General features: G+C 37.8%; 1 long non-coding RNA gene across 5 annotated transcripts; it reads left to right on the top strand.

The window, feature by feature from the left end:
* The first annotated feature begins 3,026 nt into the window (after nt 1-3,026).
* On the top strand, nt 3,027-7,046 carry LOC124335900. Of its 5 annotated transcripts, none has more exons than XR_006916945.1 (8): nt 3,027-4,613; nt 4,678-5,111; nt 5,168-5,423; nt 5,509-5,659; nt 5,726-5,933; nt 6,008-6,195; nt 6,263-6,431; nt 6,519-7,046. It is a non-coding gene; the product is annotated as an uncharacterized LOC124335900 (long non-coding RNA). The 5 variants fall into 5 exon arrangements; XR_006916942.1 differs by having other exon boundaries at nt 3,027-4,842; nt 4,909-5,111; XR_006916944.1 differs by having other exon boundaries at nt 3,027-5,111; nt 5,176-5,423.
* Nucleotides 7,047-18,110: the final 11,064 nt, after the last annotated feature.

Below are 18,110 nucleotides of genomic sequence, written 5' to 3'. Positions count from 1 at the left end.
TTTCCAGTTTGTCATGGAGAATACGACAATCATGTTTCTTTTATTTTCAGATTTGAAATTTTTCATCCTTGGTAACAGCTAATTTCCTTTGAAAATCACGTCAATCTAAAATGAAGATAATTAGTTAACAAAGTATTTTCATACAATAAATTTAGTTAACAAACTATTTTCATTCAATAAATTTAACTCTACTTATATCGGCTTTTGTATGGTCCTGAACTTTAAACTGCTGTTGCATGACGTCATATTCTGTGTTGGTGACATTGGACGGGAAACAATCAACAATTTCCACGACAAAGTGTATAAGGAGATATTTAAATGAAATTTGTAGAAAATAACTGTTGATTGAACTTACTGAAACAAACTCCAGAATTAGGATCCGAAGAGGTGACTTGGATAAGATCAGACTACCCTATGTATGGCATTTGAACATTATACATAGGTTTAATCTTTGACAAAAAGGAAAAATTGATTAAAATCAGCCCCGTTGATTCTTCCATCGTTAGGACTTCAAAATTAGGATATTTAATGTCTTTTTTGGCTAGAAACATATAAGTTTTCATGAGGGAATTTTTCAAAGTGGAAAACTATTATTCCTGTTCACAGGCCCATATCCACATCGTTTTATTTGTCAATGATTGATAAATCGGGGTTGCTAATTCTGCAAAATTTGCAAAATAATTGTTGTAAAACGACACCACCCACAAGGAGCTTCGTAGAGCCGCTACTCGTTTTCCAGCCGGGTGGTCATTAGGTGACGGAAACTCCGCAACGGCTTTCATTTTTTCTGCATTTGGTTTTAAGCCGTTTCCAGGGATTCGATGATCCAAACAAGATATCTCATCGTCCTCAAACACGGACATGGACTTAACATGGAAACCAGGCTAACTAGTTTTTTTTTTCTCTCAGGTCTAATCGAGTTACAACATTGAATCTTACCGAAGATACCCACACTTTTCCCGAAGAGAAAAATAAGTACTAGTTTAAACCACCGCATATCTAGAGGTCTTACAAACCTACTAAAAGAAATATTAACAAATTACCACAAGGCTCAGCACATTTTGTGTGTTGACACATACTGATGAAGACATCTCTACTGCTCAAGAAGCCTATAAGTTTAATGGATTTGACATTCATAACATTGCTTCAATTGTTAATTCTAAAGAGAAGAGAAGGATCAATACTCACTTATTGGATATTGCTAATATGATTATTCCTGGAATCAAGAGAGGCAATAAAATAAAATGTTGAAAGCTATGCAATCAGCTCGAATTAAGATTGTTGAGGATCTTATACAGAATACGATCTAAGAGACTCTAAATTAATATTGTCACTCTTTCAAGAATTGCAATAGGCTTCGCTTGATTTACATGTAAGTTTGTACGGAGTTTGCTAAGAACCATGTCATCCAGTTGTCAGTTATGAGACAGTATATCTACAATTGCCCACACCAACTATTGCATTCTGCGTTCTCATCATTAATCCCTCTATCCTTCGACTCAAAACTTGAAGAATACAAAACTCTCATTTACTGAGTAGAATCAGGATTACTGAGATCTTGAACAGGATATTACCCAAACTGACCTTTCGTTTCCTTAAGGTAAGATGCGAAGAAGAAGAAGGAGATTAATTTAAAGGGAACCAGTGACAAAGTTCACCAATAAGATCTTGAAGAAATGTGAGAATATTGACAGGCTTATCCATTTGAACAAAATATCCGATGATGGACACTAAAGTGTTCAAACGGATTATTTTAAGGGGGTTGCGAATACGAGGAGAAAATCGTGCGTCACCATGGAGGAGAAAATTGATCATTAGGATGAAAACAGTTTTTTTGCGATTTTTTTAAACGCATTCTCTCTACTTATATTCCTAAATTTAATGGCCCAACAAAAAAAAAAGTAAATTTCCAAATTGAATATATTCCTGTTTCTCACGCCAGTTGTTTGCTGAAAATATTACACCATGAAGCTGGACTGAAATTTCTACCGCTAGATGCCAGGACACTACTTGGCTCTCTTCGCATCAAAGTTCAAACTACTGATATGAGACCTGGCCGCTACTACAACTTCGGTTTTGCAATTTCCACCATCGCAATTCTCTGTTCCCTTCTGTCAAGCGATTTTAAATATTTAAATTGATTTGGAATATCAACGGAATTCCCTTGACCAAAAGTGGTTCGTCAACTTTTTGGCCTTTTATAGGGAGAATATCAAATTTAAAAAATGCTGACATAATAATGGCTGGGTTGTACGCCGGATGTCAAAAACCATCTGCAATAAATGATTACTTAAAATTGTTCGTAGATGAACTTATTGAGCTTAGCACTAAAGGGTTTTATTTAAATGGGAAGCTTTTTTTAAGAACGCCACATGTAGATTCTTTAGTGATTTAACAGTTAAAGTCTCTTGAATGGCTCTTTGCGCAAAGAGACGTTCTTTAGCAAATATAGTCTGGTCAGAATAGCGGATTGACCTTTTTTTCGTGAGCACTATTTCTACTTAGAACCTTTTTAATCTTCTCCCAAAACCCTCCCTCAAAATTTTAATTGTTACTAATATTAATTTTAATTTGAAAATACATGTATTTTTGTAGTTCAATTTTGACATATTAAATATAAATAAATTAAAATTTTGAAAAATGAATTCTGTCAATAATTATTTTTGTTTATATACCCACCCTTTAAAAACCTAGAAAAGGATTTTGAGGAGGGGGAATTATTTCTGAAGTTATGAGAGTAAATATAAACCCCATTTTTCAAAAAATTTCACCCCACCCGTGTTGGTTTCGTACACTCGCCGCATTGATTGGCGTGGCGCAGCAAAATACTGTTGAAAGGAAATAAGCGCCACTATCTTCTGTTTATACCAAATACTCATGCATGGCTTCTTTCATTTTACTCATCAGTTATTATACTTTGCTTGTGATAAAAAAACACTTTGTTTTTTGCCTGTTGAAAAGGGCGTGTGATGATGCCACATCTGGCAACTCCGCACCCATTCCACCAAATCTAGATGTGCCCAACAGTCAACAGAGAGACTCGCGCACATTCAGTCCCCTTTTGCCCGTCATGTAGTAATCATGTCATGGATGATGGTCATGTCTCCCTCTCTCCGTTACGAATACTGATTGGATTGCTCAACATGGTGTATTTCACTTCATCAATAAATAATCAGATAAACATAGCCGGACAGAAAACAAACGTTCAGCAGGGAGAATAGCAGAATTTTTAATTCTCAGCCCAAAATTTTTAAAATGCGTTGGGAAATAGTAACTATATTAGCTTTTTGTACATTTGGCGGAGATAAAAAATTTAATTTAAAAAAAAAATGAACCGTGGCAGGGAAACATACTGGATATTGAACCAGTAATTACATAAAAGTCTGTTTCCGATTAGCACATCCATCGCCTGAACAGAGTCGTTCTTATCCTCGAAATGGACAAGGGGGTGGCCCTGGATTTTTTTAAACATGTTGGATGGTTTCGTGCGCCTCAAAGGGGTTGACCCTATTGCCATTTCGGTTCGCAATGGCAATAGCCATAGAGGGCTATTGCTATTGTACTACTTACTATTATTACTAAATTTTACACGTGTAAACTTTGTTTTATATAAAAAAAAGTGAATCACGTTGAGGTTAATATTAATGGAATTCAACCTGTTGCTGTATATATTACCCCTTTCCTTACGTATAGCTTTTCCAAGAATCACTTGATTTGACCTTCAACGGTTAAGCTCGACAAGACCAAGGTGTCAACATGCTTCACTATAATGTAATACTGAAAAATGTATATTAAGCAGTTTTCTTTTCACATATGATACCGTGTTACCTTTTTTACCAATCCTTTTTTTAATGCTAACTCGTTTTCTCAAATGTTATACTTATGCGAATAGTATATCCCTAGTCTGACTCTGACCTAGCTTTAACCTAACTTTTACAACGACCTTGGACCAATGAGGTACACAGACTTCGGTACACCATTGGATGATGGAATATGTCATTTAACTCATTTTCAATTCATGCATTGTAGCATCGGAAAAAAAAACATTTCTTATAATTCTTAATTACGTTGTCATGACAGAAAATCAACGAAGAACGAACAATTACATTTACTTAAGCTTGTAAAAAACCTTAATGGTGGATATTTATTTCGCCAGTTTGTAACACAAAGTACATGTATAATATTTACTTCTTATGACTTCTCCCGGCGACAGTTTTTCACATTTTCGGTGACAAAGGAGTAGACAAGAGTTGCACTGTATTCCACTATCATCCTTTTTGCTTTCCTTCTTGCAATGACAGTGGAAAGTGTTGATCTGTTTCTTCGTTTCAACTGAAAGTAAAAAGTATTTTTAATAAATGGAATTATTCGTTTTCAGTTTAAATTATTACCCATTTGTAGGACTGACGCCCATGCATCTTCATCAAACAACTTCCGGAATTTTTCCAACTTTAACTCAGGATTTTGGACTGCACTGCTGACTTGCGCAGGCATCTGAAAGACCATCTCTTCAGTTACAATGCGCTTCGAAAGAAGTATTTCTCCGGCTTTTTCCCGTCCGATAAACCAAGTCAGGAATACTGCAATCAAAGAAAAATAATTATTGCGTGTTGGTGAGTAAAAGGAATCAATGATTTTACTTGGTTTTTGATCTGCCTTTTTTTTCGAATGGCTTAGGGGCATTTTTATGATGATCCAGCCGTCTGGTTCCTCTCGGTCATCCAGCTCGAGTTTTGGTGTTGGGGAGCATAAGCATCATCAAATCGTCTTCTACTCTTGGTCTTTTTAGCTTCCGGTTCTCATCAGAACTACTTTGCTGGTCATCTGCAGCTTCTGATGGAGGTTCTATTGGGCCTTAATGGTGGTCCAAGTAGATTGATGTCATTCGGGCGTCTGTATCTGCCGTAGCTCGAACAACTGGATCTGCCGGAGCTTGAACGAATGGATCTGCCGGAGCTTGAACGACTGGATCTGCCGGAGCTTGAACGACTGGATCTGCCGTAGCTCAAACAACTGGATCTGCCGGAGCTCAAACGACTGGATCTGCCGGAGCTTGAACGACTGGATCTCTTTGAGTTTGAACGGTTTGATCTGCCAAAGTTTTGTATTAGGTAAAATTTAAATATTTAACTGTTAAAAAGATCTCATATATACCCCCAATTATTAGATGCATAGGCTCATTCCGTCGGATGCATAACTTGACCTTTTCCAGTACTTGGAGGTATCCCTCGAAGGCAGGCAAGGGTACATTTTGAAGTTCATTAGCCAAGCTTTTGGCTAATTGAAGGGCTCTGCTGTACATGTCTTCTCGAGTGACCCGATCTCGATTTCTTCGTTGTTGAATTACCACCGGTGACCAAGCTTCCGGGTGTTCGTCTTGTGAATCCTCGTCCTAAACATAAACAGAAACGAAGTTATTAAAGGTAATAAGACAATTAACTTTGTTTGATTTCATTTTACCTCGTCATCACTCATGCGCCATCTCCTATTGAAATCTTCTACTGGCAGTAAAATCTCCGCTCTATCAGATAGGAATAAGAGGTGTCGACGCGGAAGTCCAAAATTATTGAAGAAAGTACAGGAGCAACTAGTAAAATCCAAATTAGCAGTGTTACGGCCAGTGTTGGTTGCTGTGATTAATTGGTTCCCATCCTGGCAAGTAAACAGTGTTGATTAAGTTATTTCATTAACAATTTATATTAAAGTTACCTCAATTATGCTGTAGGATGTAGTTGTCGCCTTGAATTGTTCAATTACCCGATCCAACGCATAAGGCGTATATATTTTACGTAACTGCTCCAAGATAGGATGTAACTTCTGAACCGGAAATCGAATTTTCAACTCATTTCCTTTCTTTTTTCGTTCAAACTCTCTCATTTGGCTAATGTCAAGCAATACTTGTATCAACTCGGGAAATCTTACTTGCCGATTACGTAAGTTTTTCTTTAAAGTTGAATGATACCTATTTATGGACAAATGGTGATAATATTTATTGATTTATTTGTAGGGACGTGAATACCGTTCGATTCTGTTCGTCGTGTGATTGTCCTTCATGAATAGAGTTCTTCTATAGAAAACGGCCCAATATTCTGTAATATTAAACCAATTGGTTTCGAAATAATGCCCAAGTCCGTCGTACGTGCCGACGTCGTCATCTTCATCTAAAAAATTCCTTTTTTAAAATAAAGATTTCCGGTAAGTTGAATAATTTGATTACCTAATCCACACAGGTATTCCTCGACCTCTTTTATTTTCTCTTCAGATCCAGCGTAGACGGCTTCTTTGAACTGTTGGTATATCTCTTCCCGGAGATTCTGGCTTAACTTGGCTTGGACGAGACGTTTGTCAACAACGCGTGGAAAAGGCACAATTTCAAAGACGCTGAGGTGAAAATGCGTTCTACGGCGTTCATCTCTTTGCAATCCTTGTCGGTAAGAACCACTTTTGTCTTGCTGACGTCGTTGTGCTAAGAAATTAATGGATATTTAGCAATTTATATTTTTTGTTTTCATTAAAAGGATTACCTTGGAGAAAATCTCTAGACCAGCGAAAATGCTAGCTGTCGTCTCCTCGCGGAGAAACATGTAGCAAATAGGTTGTCCAATGCCAAAATTATCTTCTATAACAATGGTGTAGAGGGGCATCCCGGCTTTGTCCACTTTATATGTCCCGTCGATCTCCACCACTTCACCAAATTTCTTAAATAATTTTCTTTGCTCTTGGGACTGGATGAAAATCTTTACTACTTCATTGTCTTCGTCGTGAACTATTTTAACTACATTTCCTGGTCTTTCACGAAGGCGTCTAATAGTTCTACAGTATTCTTCCATTCATCTCGTGGCAGTCCTAAATTGCAACAAGTTTTAATTGAATACCAATTATAAGTAAACGACGTAACGTCTTTACCGATCACTTTCTGCTTAATTTTCTGTATATTCTTAGGTTTGAGAACAACGTTAAACTCATCATACACACGCTTCCGTACTTTTAAGGGGATTGCGTCGTCACGCATTCCATCAGTGATGTATTCTAAAGCAGCAGGATCTAGATGTCTGAAATATAAAGCAATCTGTTAATCTTTGTTCAATTGTGATTCATCAGCAAAGTTACATACTTTTTCTCCCCGTAGGTAGCGATGAGTTCTTCGGAAACGGGATGGTTAGCGTGCTCAAGATTGCACGAAATTACCTCGTACTTTTGTTGACGGATATTCAAAGAGACATACCATGTATATGGACTATTGCATGCGTAGACTTTCTGATTAGGGCGCAATCCTTTCGAACGGTTTGGATGATTTCCATGATGCAAACAAAGAATCTTGGCAGAATAATATTTCCAGCGTTCATCGTCAACCTTCTTTGACCCTGACTGTTTTGTGAATCAGTTAACGTCCGATATTTTTTAAATAGTAAGTTTAAGTCGAGTTTACTAACCTTTTTGTTTTGAGCTGACACACTGCATTTTTGAACGACCAAAGGATAGAAAAACACTTGTCGCAGTTGCTGTACATATGCGTCCACATCTTCCATCGTTTAAAAAAAACGACCTATGTGAAGCGTTTCTATATCCATGTCGAACCGTTGTAGAACGAGAAAAATAAGCAAATTTGGTAAACTGATAAACTTGGAGCAAAATCGAATGATCAACTATGCTTGAAATATGGAATGCGATTGATTTTTAAGATGCCCACCATTTTTCTCTTTTTTTCCCCGCCCCTCTTGATCCTAGCTTCAGCAATTGCCTTTTGTCGGCATCGGCATTAAAAATTGTTATCGAATCTTGTTAAAGGGAGGTAGTCCCAAAGGTAATGTGAGCGCAAAACGGTAAAGATCTTAGGCATAAGCAGATTCGTCCACGCGTATTCATTGGTAACACGGCATCACGATTTTTGAATGAAGAATTACCCTATGAGTTAACAATGTAACATGTATTGTTTTTCTAACACACGTTGTAATACATTTCTCTGTAACACAGTGAAGCGTGTTGACACCTTGGTCTTGTCGAGCGTAACCGCTGAAGGTCGAATCAAGTAGTTCGTGGAAAAACTATGCGAAGAAAAGGGACAATAGGTTGAATTTCAGCAACATTAACCGCAACGTGATTCACTTTTTGTTTATATAAAACAAATTCCACTATTACACATTGCGTGAATAACTGAATTTTACCGAAGTTTACTTTTCAGTTTTCACTTACTGAATAAAATTTCGAAATGTACATTCTATGAATTGAACCTGTAGCAGGTTACAAGAATATGGTCAAGGTCGCAGCTTATTACCTACATAGCTTTTTCCTAGAACTGCTTGAGTGATGGACGGGTTTCGTATAACTCGGACTGTGTCATCGTAAAGTAAATCATCTTTACTTGAAAGTTTTCACGCGTTACGTCGCAAACACATGTGTGAATAGAAAACAATTGAATGCACCATATTAATTATAAATCTTACATTTGTAGAATATCCGAAGGTAGTAAAGGTAAATGCCAGTTAACACTACGAATTCGTTTGTGCGTTTCTTTAAAACTATAGACAAATGCGACAGCACTAAAGAGTTCATTTAAAAAGATTACAATATCGATGAAATCATTTTGTAAAATGCCTCAGTCATATTAGATGCTAACCTCATACGTTATTGACTAACTAAGCTGCTACTAATTTACATTCGATTTCGTGACAACCGTAATAAGCATTTATTCAATGAGAAATTTGTGAAATATTTGTAATTCTTATTATTGTGAAATATTTTTAGTTTTACATTCAATAGATGAGTTGAATAACTTAAAGACCCCGAGTTTAAACAGAGTTTAAACATATCGGTATAAATTTTTTTGGCCTGAACGTCCATGACCCAAATAGGATGATCACACAAAAATCGTCAACAACAAGGTCAACAAAATCCCATGCATGTTAGCCAACAGGTTACAGAATAGGCTGATCCATAATCATTCATGATGAAGGCGCAAACAACAATAATGCATTAAAGTTACGCAACCAATAGAACTGTTACGCCAAACAATAGAATTTCTCACAACAAACTGAAAATCTGTCAAAAATATTAAGTTATTCTATGCCTTCAATTATGTGGTATGTATGGCTTTGTTAAAATTCAAGGAATATGTTAAACTATACCTTAGATAATGAATTTATAATGAGAATTTCAATTAAACCATCAAACTAAATGTTTGTAAATAATAAACAAACAAATAAAATAAGGAAGGAAGGCCCTGCCACCAACGGCAACGGCAGTTATTCCATCGCTATCTACGGCCAACGCCGATAGATGGGGTTTTAACACTGGAATGGCAATAGCCCTCTAAGGCTATTGCCATTGCGAACCGAAATGGCAATAGATTTGACGCCCCAAAGGCCTCCTTGATTTCTCACAGTTGTAGCAGTAGTAGTATCTAGAAACTCGCTGGTGTCGCGGGCTTCGGCAAAACAAGCGCTTTGCCTTTCGTCGGTTTCGGCGAGATCGGACTTACTATTCTTTGTCAATAAAGATAATTGGAAATGCAGAAAAAGTATGAAAGAATGCAATACAAAAACTTACGACTTTCGGTTTTTCTCCTGGCTCTTCAACTATTCTTGGGGAATAAAACCACTCTTGTACTTTCCAACGAATTCGAGCCTTCTCGGCAGCCTCCAAAATTTTTCCAATTTCAAAACGACAACATATTAAAGTAAATGTAGATGGCAGCCAGTTGTGGGTATAGATCATTTTTATGAACAGTTTAATTTTTAAAGATAAATTTGTATTAGTCTACTAGCGCAGTTCTCAAATCTTTGTTCCTTATCAGAATTACCAATGGGCTGCGAACGACGTTAATCAGAAACTATTTCGCAAACAAAAAAGAACAGGGGGGGGGGGAGAAAAAATTCCCAACAACACACGCACCGTCCAGGGGAAACAAAAAGAAGTTCCGCACGCAGGGCAACAACAACAACTGAAGATGAAAAAAAATTGTGGGCGGAATTGATATTCCCGGGTTGGAAAAACAACAAGGAATGTTTTATCCATGTCCATTACCATTGCCAGCTTATCTTTTAGTGACTTGTATTTTCTTCGCCAGATTTTGTTTTCAAGCGAACAATGGTTGAATTTCTGAGTAAGGTAGTTTTCTTTTTCTTTACTACGATCATTTGTTTCACCGTCTTCACCGTCACACCTACTTTCTCGTGATTATAAAATATTTTATTTGATAAAAGAAAAAAAGGGCAACGGAGATCACTTACTTCTTGTCACACTTGTTCTCGATTACTATTTTCGAATAGAGGGATTGTGAAGACTTCCGGTATTGTATTTCCCTTCGGCTACTTGACAGCCTCCCACCTCTACACCTCCTGCCCTTGAGATTACCCATTGTCTGGTCTATACACAGTAGTTATACCACTGAGGCCCAGTACACACCTGTTACTTATTTCCCTTCATACTTGACAGGTCTAAAATACAATCGGTTCAATAATTCATCGACGTCTCTAGCTGATTCCGCTTATTCCGCCGAGTGACGGCATTAGAGGGATGAGAAGGTCGTTGCCAATTACAAAAACAAAGGCACTTAATCAGAAACATCACCTGACTCAACTTATCTTCTGAACTTCCAATAAAAATTTTGAAGCTTATTGTGTTTTCTTTTTTTTAATTCCAAAAGGACTAAAACAGACAGATTTTGCTATAAGATTTATCCCTTTTTCAAGGTAATTCTCCATTCAGGGTACAAAATATACATTACACGCGTGTATATTAATGAAATACACTGTAACTGCCCATGGGTTTCAATTAATTTGGAAGAGTTTAACACTCGTTTTAAGATAAAAAATGAATAAATATATCTATAACTAAAAAGAATCTAGTAAAAAATAAAGCAAGAACATTATTTTAACATGACATTATTTTAATACAACTCTACCTTCTGAGTCAATCACGAAAAAATGCCTTCGTTTTGCATCCTATTTATAAGTGCTAGCTGTGTAAACACAGATGCGTTCCAACTTTGGAAGTATCCGTAGCTAGCCAAATAGCAACCTGCATTTTCAAAAAACCCCAAGACGGTCCTGCATTTTCTGAACAATTCAAACAGTTCATATTTGTAAACACAAGGGAAATATTGCAAGACAAGATTTAACAAAAAATTGTTTCATTATGTTTGGCAAACTTACCTCACAACTGTTTCAACTGTTGTGTGGTGGAATTTTCAAATAAAGTGGTGGTCCTCCAATCCTCCTGCTGAGGGTCAAGTTTAGCCATGCTGAACACTGTCATTGTCTTCATTTTGCTCGTGTCTTGTGATGAAAAATTGATCAAGGTGGATGAATCGACTTTCACGGGCTCATCACTTCCAGGGATCTGATGGGTAGCAGCTTTCTGACTAAACAAATCGTAAAATGTCTTGGAAGAAAGTAATTTCGTAATTACTGGTTTAGGGCATAGCATTCTAGAACAAAAAACAACAACACTTGGATCAATAATTTTAAGACCAAAAATAAAATAAAAACTTACTGCAGCTTGATGGTCTTAAAATTTTCTTCCACAAATTCCACATTTAAATGTTGGTATTATCGAATTATCACTCCTCCTGCTGAATTCTTCAATGATGTGTTGACTAACACAGATTAGTTCAGACATTTCTAATCAGAGTAAACACTCTTTCCTTAACATCAACGAACACTTAACAAACTTCTAAAACGATTTGAGAAAAATTAGTGGCTCTAACCGTTATTGACCCTACCTAATTGATCACCATATTATGAAGTGGGTACTTCCACCACCTTACTGGATGGGAGTTCAGGTGCGGCAGCTTCCAACCCAATGGCTTGACCAAAATATAGATTTTTCTTATAGGGTCTTTTAGGGTACAAGTGGTTCCGGGAACGACATGCATATATAAACAGTTAACACAATTACAATTAAAAACACAACACACCAAAAAAAAAGAACAAAGAACTCTTTAAATGAGAAAATGAAGTCGGAATTGATTACCGTCCCTCGTGGGAAATTGGGGAATGTTTTCCACAATCGAGATATGTGAGGAACCCAGCCTCTGACTCCGTAAAATATACATTGGTATAAAGCAAATCCAGTTTTTAAGACACACATAATGGTTTTTACAGTTTTAAATAGTGTCACGGACAAACGTAACCTCCATACGAAGCTAATCATCTTTGAGATGACTGGGTATTTTCTTTATCGTTTGGGAAGGAAAGGTTCAACGGAAGTATCGTTGGTCATTGCGAGTGATGTTTTTAGTGGAGAATAAAGAAGAAGGAGAATCTGAATCTGACGACTGGTAATTTACGTTTTCCAACCCAAGGTTAGTGATGTCGGCGCCGGTCGTATACTAAGCCGGTTCTTCATTCCCGTCGCTGTCTTCTACTTCTTGCTCTTCCTCGAAGGTGGTAAAATGGCCAAGTTCTGTTCAGATTGAGGAATCTAGTATTCGTTTCAGAAAGTAAAAACCCCCCAATTCTTATTCCGCAAAATGATGATTGGTGACAAATGTGATCAATTTTATGATACAGACATAAAGAGGACGGTAACGCCATTTTTCAGGTGTAGATTTGGGTAGAGATGATAGTTGGTTCTTAGAAGAGGAAAAAGAAGAGGATAAATCTGATAAAGACTTGACTTTTCTTCGAATCTACTCTCAAGTGTCTCAACATACAAGATGAAAAAGGTGTTAGGAGATAACTGGGTATGCGGATTGAACCAGAGACATATCGAGGTGTGGAATTGTAAAGTTTGTTCCTATTATGGTCATTTTAACGGTTGAGAAAGAAAAAACTTCTACACTAATACATAATTTTGAGACAAAAATTTCTCATAACTTATTCTCCACTGTGATAATGTCATATCGTTATCCTCTTTTAGTTAAACTTACACAGATTAAGCAAGTTTAAGTTTTTTAACTGGATCAAAAAACCTGAATTTAGCATTTTGTCTCTAATAAAAAGATAACTCCTCTATCATTACAGATAATGTCTCAATCTTTCTAAAGGTAGCATTCATCATCCCTCTTCATTTTCATTTATATTGTTGAAGCGAAAGGACCTCGTTGGGAAATGTATAATCTACTATTGTAGGAAAAAATAGTTTGTTTAATAACATTTATGTTAATGTCGTCAAAAAAGCATCCTTGACAACTTCTGCAGGGAATGTTTCTGTACTGTCAGTCAGTGTGTTTTTCTTGTTTACAAATTAATTTTGTAATGTAAGTGAAAAAAATAATGATAAGTTACCTCTTTGAGGTTATGAACCAATTTATCATTAAAGTTTTTCTTTGCATTTTTTTAGTTCCCGTAAAAATCTTTTACATTCCTTGTCTGACGTTTTAACACCAACATCTATGCTAAGAAACAAATCGGGATGATTTTTTCCAACTTATTTTGCTTCCTTAAGTTTTAAAAGTATAGTGTTTTACGCAAATACAATAGTATCCAAAATGCTCGTAGAAGTTACCATTCAACAAACAAATACAACAATAAACGACAAATAATGTGGTGTTTACCTAGATACCAGTAATCTAGATGTTTAGCCATAAGGTTCCTTTTCTATATTAGAATATTTGCTATCTTATTCCTGCGACAGTAAGCGTCTATAGCGATTAGCGAAAGCCAAAGACATTCTTTGTGCAATGGCTTTCGTTTCGTTACGCGCCGGGAAGTACGCGACTAAAAGTTGTCCGGATTCTGAGAAGAAGGCTTCGTCACTGAATCGTAGGGAGGAAGACGTCGATAAGACGGAAGAAGAGGGAAGAGAGAAAGAGGAAAGTTAGTTAGGTAAAGACGAGGAAAGAAGACGGAACTGTATTGAGACTGACGTCGGAGATTAACCCGGAAAATCTAGAAGATCGACTTACACGTAAATATTATTTGTATTGGACTTTTTTCTGTAATTAATATATGCCGTGTTTGATCACAATAAAGAAGTGTGGTTCTGACCCTAAAATTTGGTGTCAGAAGTGGGACAGGGTTTCCGAATGGTTGGGAAGCTTGATCCCGGCTATCCTTTAGAATCCAAAGAAAAAAAAAAGAGGCCGAGTGATGGCTTAAAAAAAAGCTGCCGTGTGAGGGCTATGTTGTGGTGGGCTGGTGATGGTGACGTGATATCATGTGATGGTGATGGTAAAAAAAAGGTGCAGAGGACGAGTGATAATTATGGGTGAAAAAAAACAAAAGTGGAATTCCAAGTAATGGCGAGTGATGAAACAAAAAAAGGAGGAAGACAAATGGCTGACGGTTGAGAGATGAAATGGCTAATGAATGAGAGAGGAATAATGATTCTAGATGGCAAGTTTATTCAGTATGGAATGGAAAGCTGAAGGTTGTTTAGAAAAAGAGAGGAGATCGTGAATATGTTGATTATAAGTAAATTATTTTGTAAAATAGGTGTATTATATACGATACGTAACGATTTAATTTGTCTCGTTGGAAAAAAGCGGAATGGGAGAACATGGATACGAATCCAGGAGGAGAACGTAATGAAGAGGAATTTTCAGAAAAGAGGCCAGATGAACTTCTAGAACAGAAAAAAAAGTGGTTCAAATGGCGCCAGACGTCGTGCCGCTGCTCTCGGCCCTGTTCGCCATGGAACAACAGCAACAAGCGGATCAGCATCGCCAACAGATTGGACAAGAGGAAAGGTTGGCCAGAGCGCTGCAAGCGAGGAAAGTAGTGGTCCACGGAAGAATGGAGAGAAAAATTCCGACTTTTGGCGCCCTTGAAATGGAAGACGTTGACGATTGGATCCAGAACATGAATGCAGAAGAGTGGATGGTACGAAACCAAATTGAATATGGCCAAAGCGGCGTTGCGCGGAGCTACAGCACGATGTGGCCAGCAGCGGATGTGGCTGGGGAATAGTAGACCTGGGCGACGGCGTTTACAATGGCTTTTAGAAAGCAGTACACGATGGAGGAATGGTTTCAGCTCGTGAAGGCCCGGCAGCAGGAGATGGGAGAGTCAGCCACGAAATATGCCGGGGAGAAGTCGAAATTTCTACGATTCAAGTTTATTACGTATCTCATTCAAGGAATACGTCACAGGCAGTTCATTACCGTTTTGTAAACATTTACCATTTTGTAAACGCATGTCCAGTGAAAGAAAATAAAGATGTGACTAAATCCTCCTATAAAAAGACAATCGAAAAAAACCATATCCGGGAAACGGATTGGTCGGGTCGAAGTGGCAGACCTGGCAATAATTTCTTTTTAAGCAGACCCCCCGATCTCGCCTTAGGTCACCAGAAGTGGACATGTTCACGGACGAGCTGGGAGGAAGAGTGAGGGCAATCGTCGACACAGAAGCGACGATTAATGCAGTGATGAAATCGCAGATAAACGAACAATAATTGCGCCAAAAAAATGTATCGGAGGTAAGGCTGGCCAATGAGGGCATAGAAAGCCCGCTACGAGAGATTAGTGTGAACCTTAAATGAGGTAACAAGGAAAGAAAAATTACGCTGCTAGTGTTGAAAAACATGCCCCAACCCCTTATCCTTCGAACGAGCTGGATCGCAGCAATGGAAGCGTTAGTATACTAAGAAAAGGGGAAAATATGCGTGAGTGAAAAGGAGAGTGAAGAATTTAGAAATGTTGTCAACGGACGTCCATCTGACCGGCCAGAAATAGGCATGTTGAGAATTGGCAATCCGTCTATTATACCTCCCTGCTCCGTTGCCTACGTTGAAAATGCGTAGTTTGACGCCCGCGGACAATCGACCTGAAGGAAAAAATCGCCTAGTGGGGTAGAGGGCCCATTGTGAAAATCCAAAGCGAGGATGGGTTATTCCGAGTTTTCTAGTGAAAGAAGAAAACAAGGATTGTGATATTCATGTGATTAAACCCACATTGCATCCTTTGCGATTCTATCTGGGTGAAAAGATTGTGGCCTAGGAGACGATTACGGAAAATTTTTTGGAGACGGTGGTGTGTGTGGAAAGTGACGATGATAAGAAAGAGCATCCAACACATCCAACATCTTTTGGAAAACGTTCGAGAAGATTGTCACGATGAGATGAGCAGATTACTGAAGCGATTCAAGCACATGTTTTTTTTACGAACACTACGGTCTGCTGGAATCAACCACCCTATTGGAACATCATATTGATACTGGAGACGCTGCTCCAATCAGTTTGCCGCCGTTTCATGTCTCTCCACTGGAACGAGAACAAATCCAAAAAGAAGTAGGAAAGATGAAGAAGGCCAACGTTGCGGTAGATTCGAAGAGACCCTGGGCGTCAAGAGTCTTGTTTATTCCCAAACCAGATGGAACACCCCGATTTCGTATTGATCTGCGCGCGGTTAACCGTGTCACGATAACAGATAGATATCCGCTTCCACGAATGGATGACTTTTTAAGCAGATTGGGTGGAGCGACTTTTTTCTCTCAAATTGACCTTAAATTTGGCCATTGGCAAATGCCCCTGGAGAAAGAGAGTAGACCAAAAACGGGTTTAATAACGCCAGATGGGTTATATGAATGTACTCGACTGCCAATGGGCCTTCACAATGGAGGAGCATCCTTCCAACGTTTAATGGATCTTGCCTTGGGTAATTTGAAATGGACAGCCTGTTAAGTCTATCTCAACGATTTGGTGGTGTTGGGGAGAGATTTTCAAAAACACCAGCAAAGATTGACGGCAGTATTAACCACCCTATAAAAGGCGAAACTCACCCTTAACGTGGCGAAGTGCGTGTATGCGGCCGATGAGATATCTTGTTTGGGGCATTGAATCTCTGGAAACGGGTCAAAACCAAATGCAGAAAAAATGAAAGCCTTTGCGGAGTTTCCGTCACCTAATGACCACCCGGCTGGAAAACGAGTAGCGGCTTTTTGGGGATAGTGTCGTTTTACAGAAATTATATTGCAAATTTTGCAGAATTAGCAACCCCGCTCTATCAATCATTGAAAAAGAAAACGATGTGGATGTGGGCATGTGAACAGTAAGAATCGTTTAACACGTTGAGAAATGCACTAATAAAACTTATATGTTTCTAGCCAAAAAAGACATTGAAAAAGATGGATGAATCAACGGGACAGCTTTTAATCAATTTTGGAAAGAGGTGACTGGTCGGAGAAAATCACAGAAAAGCGCTAAAAGGAACATCCTGACAACGACATAATGTTTAGGGTAAAAAAATAGTTCATTCTCCTCTTATTTTTTGTTCCAAAGGGTTTTGTGAGTAAGTTTATTTTTGTTTTGTTTTTTAAAGTCTTTCGTTCAAGGTTGCTTGTGTGCGGAATCTTTCGCATGATTTTACGGAAGACATATTGCAGCAGGTTTTCGAGGTGCACGGAACGATCTAGTGTGTAACGATGTTCAAGACTTACGCGTATGTACGTTTGAAAATCGAAATGATGCTGTCCACGCACTTGATGCCCTTAACGGATTTTCTTTGACTAAGCCAAATTGCGTCTCTCATGGAAAAAGTATATTGAAACTGAGAATTCTCTCAAAGCCCTCTACAAGTAGATACAAAAAAGCTGGTGTCACCCAGCAGCAGTGATGAAAGTGACACCGAACAAATATCACAAAAAAGCTAAAACCAATCATCTGCCTTTGAAGTATGTGCAATCAAAGTCTTATACGCCTTTTAATTAAGTATGAACTACAGTTTAGAATGAAGAAAACCAAATTTGAGCATAGATTATGTTGTTTTGGTAATGTTTGTTTCTGGCTAATAGTTATCAACATGTCAACACGATATTTTTAGCATTGTTGACTAATGGAAACTTGTATTCAATCACTCTTTCTGGTGTCCCTGATCACATGTAGCAATCGCGAAAATCTCCAAAGACCGGTTCCTCAAGTAAATACTGTGAATAATTTAGTTTCCCGTTCTTGATCATGTTTAAATATACCGTACTTTATACCACCAGAAAACGTAAACATATATAATGTTTTTTTCAAAAGGAATTTCTTCAGGTAAATCACAAACTTGTTCGTTCGCTACTATTCGCCTTCGCCCATTTCCAATGGCTTATCAAACCAAATTCGTCAAACCAAACGCAAGGAAAGCAGGATTAGTCGTACTTTAATTCTTAACAACACACCGAAAAAAAAACACAAATGAGGAGGAATATAATAGAAGTAAGAAGAAGGGAAATAAAAATAAATCT

Source organism: Daphnia pulicaria, chromosome 4 (genome assembly GCF_021234035.1).
Source record: "Daphnia pulicaria isolate SC F1-1A chromosome 4, SC_F0-13Bv2, whole genome shotgun sequence".
Classification (NCBI taxonomy): Eukaryota; Metazoa; Arthropoda; class Branchiopoda; order Diplostraca; family Daphniidae; genus Daphnia; species Daphnia pulicaria.
This window is presented reverse-complemented; position numbering and strand designations above follow the sequence as displayed.